The sequence below is a fragment of the Trichomycterus rosablanca genome, chromosome 8 (genome assembly GCF_030014385.1).
Source record: "Trichomycterus rosablanca isolate fTriRos1 chromosome 8, fTriRos1.hap1, whole genome shotgun sequence".
In the NCBI taxonomy this organism is placed as follows: domain Eukaryota; kingdom Metazoa; phylum Chordata; class Actinopteri; order Siluriformes; family Trichomycteridae; genus Trichomycterus; species Trichomycterus rosablanca.
The window spans coordinates 35,126,141-35,129,115 of NC_085995.1; the positions used below are offsets into that span (position 1 = coordinate 35,126,141).

Sequence of the window (2,975 nt, forward strand, 5' to 3'; positions counted from 1 at the left end):
ACTGTATACTGTAACTGTAATGTAAGTCGCTTTGGATAAAGGCGTCTGCTAAATGCCGAAAATGTAAATGTAAATGTAAAATCCAGTCATGATTAATGGTGATATTAAGAACACAGTGTTGTATTTACAGAGAGTTTATGTTTTTGTCTCTGTTTAGCTTGACTTTGCTGACTTTGATGTAGAAGACTCTGAAGGCTGTGAATATGACTCACTGTCTGTGTTTGGAGACTTCGAGGCAAGAGAACAACTGGGTAAAGTACCAAGCTATCAGAAACTGCTCTTCCTCTCCTCATGTTATAGTACTGAAATCTGGTGATCGAATAAATGAACAGTAAAGGTCAAGCAACAGTGTACACTGATCAGCCATAACATTAAAACCACCTCCTTGTTTCTACACACACTGTCCATTTTATCAGCTCCACTTACCATATAAAAGCACTTTGTAGTTCTACAATTGTGTGTGAAGCATCAGCATTGCTTCTTACATGATGAACTTTGAGGCACTGGAGTGACGCAACTGTCTGTCATGCTTGCCCACCACCACTGAGAACCAGGCTTGAATCTCATTGTTGCTGGGCATCTACACAGACCTGATAGCCTAGTGGTTAGGGTACTGGACTAGTAATCAGAAGGTTGCCGGTTCAAGCCCCACCTCTGCCAGGTTGCAACTGTTGGGCCCTTGAGCAAGGCCCTTAACCCTCAATTACTTAGATTGTATACTGTCACAGTACTGTAAGGGGCCTTGGGTAAAAACGTCTGCTAAATGCCAAAAATGTAAATGTAAATGAATTGGCATTCTGTCCAGGGTGTTCCTGCTTCTCGCAGGAACTGTCTCGCAGGAATTCTCTGTCCAGGGTGTTCCTGCTTCCCGGGGAATCCAGCCCCACCACAAACCTGACCAGGATTAAGCAATTCATTAAATTAAAGATATGAAATGAAATGATGGTCTATAATCTACTATAACTACTGCCTGTGAGAAATACAACACAGAAAAGATTAGGTAACTGGTTTCTCCTCTCAAATACTGCTCTACCTACAAACCAGCATTAATGTGTTTAACTAATAACAATGCTGGGCATCGCCCAACAAAAACCAGAATAAATGTGTTCAAAACAAACACTGGTCTCAACCAGCAGAATCCAGGATTAAACATAATAACCCTTGGTTGATGACCAGCAAAATCTAGGATAAACACGTCCAAAACAAGTGACCAGCAAAACCCCGGATTAACACTTCCAAAACATAAATGCTGGTCAGTGTCCGGAAAAATCCAGGATAAACATGCGCATAAATGTGGCTAGTGGTAACTCCACAAGACTGAAACATTTCCTTTGTTGTAATTTAGCATCGCTAAGTAGCTTTAGCTCATGCTGTGCTTAATGAGCAGCAAATTAGCCGATCATTATAAAACTAAAATACACAATTATAGTTTAAGTTGATATCAAACAATGCATTGGTAATGGGTAATGTAGTTGTCTGGTTTGTGTATGATTAAAGTACTGGTGTGTGGACATATCCTTCCTCCCCCGGTGTTGAGCTATGATAGAGTGATGCTGGTGCAGTTCAGAAGTGACAGCAGTGTTTCCGCCCGGGGGTTCAGCGCTAATCTGTCATTCATCAGCAAAAAGGGTGAGAGCATTAACACACACACACACACACACACACACACACACTATAAATACATTGTGAGGTAATTAATCAACAGAAACAGTTATTCTGTAGCAGACTGACAGTTTTAGTACAAGTATTAGTTTGGTGTATTGTTCTCTATTAGCCAAATGTAGTCATGTGGGTATGTTCAGAGTTCATGTTTGTTTTCCTAACTTCTTTAACTCCTCACATGATTTGAATATTTCACTCCGAAAGCTAAAATTTATAGTAATTTCATGTGTTAAGAAAACGTTGCTGATTAACTAAGGTATGTGCCACCTTTCTGCTTGCTTTCCCCCTCTTGGCACCTGATTTAGTTATGTTTATTTCCCTTGTGCGCTCTGGTGACCCCTGTCTGCTGCACACCTTCCTCACTGGCCAAGACGGGCCGCAAGCTAGAGTGCGCACAACACCCTACCGTGCTACCTTCTTCGTTACTTGTCCTGACGCCTTGACCAGACAGTAGGACTCCTTCCTCAGACAAGATCAGTTGTGTCTGTTGAGTGCTAGACCGCTGTTGCTCCTGAGCAGCTTAGCATGTCCTTTTAACAACACGCCTTGTTAAAAACTTTCATACATGCCTCTCGTATTACCATTTTACTTACATTTGTAATAAAGTATATGCCTGCAATTTTATGAAATTATTGTGGTGTATTATTGACTATACTTGGAGCAAAAGCAAAACTGTACACAGGTATACAACTACTCCTTTAATGGAATTTATTGATGACATAGTTGTCAGGTAATGATTCTATAATGAAAACCTTGATGTTCTGTTCAAAACCTACTTTCTGTCCACAGATCTACAAAGTGAAGAACACGAGAACCTGGAGGAGGAAGAAACTTATGAATATGGACTTTTCCCTCGTCCCTGAGAGAGAAAGAGAGAGGCGGGTTTGCCCCATGATAACGTTTTGTATAGAGGGATGCCATTGTTTTAAAAATGGTTTAACTGTTTTTTAGTTGTTTTTAAACTTGTCTGATCAGTTTTACTTGTTGAGCGGAGCAGCACTTTATTTTATGTGTGTGTTCACATGAAATAGGCTCCTCCCCAAACCGCTTTTCTTTTTTCTTACAGCAGGGGCTTGCTTGTCAAACTGATACTTCCTTCCACTTTTAGTATGTGTCAAACGTTCAGAGTATTTGTAAGTTTGGGGTCTGGTACAGGATGTGAATGGCATATTTAAACTAAGCTAACTTTGTGTGTGTTTTTTTTTTAATCAGGGGTCTTTGAAGGCAGGACACTTTGAAGAAGCAAACTTTTTTTTCGTTCTTTTTTAATTTTTCTGTTTTTTCCAACCTTTTCCCCCTCCTAATCTAGTCAT

At 40.2% G+C, this 2,975-nt stretch overlaps 1 long non-coding RNA gene across 1 annotated transcript; it reads left to right on the forward strand.

The window, feature by feature from the left end:
• Positions 1–206: 206 nt before the first annotated feature.
• On the forward strand, positions 207–2,975 carry LOC134319119 (uncharacterized). The gene is made up of 3 exons (XR_010013466.1): positions 207–251; positions 1,498–1,629; positions 2,452–2,975. It is a non-coding gene; the product is annotated as an uncharacterized LOC134319119 (long non-coding RNA).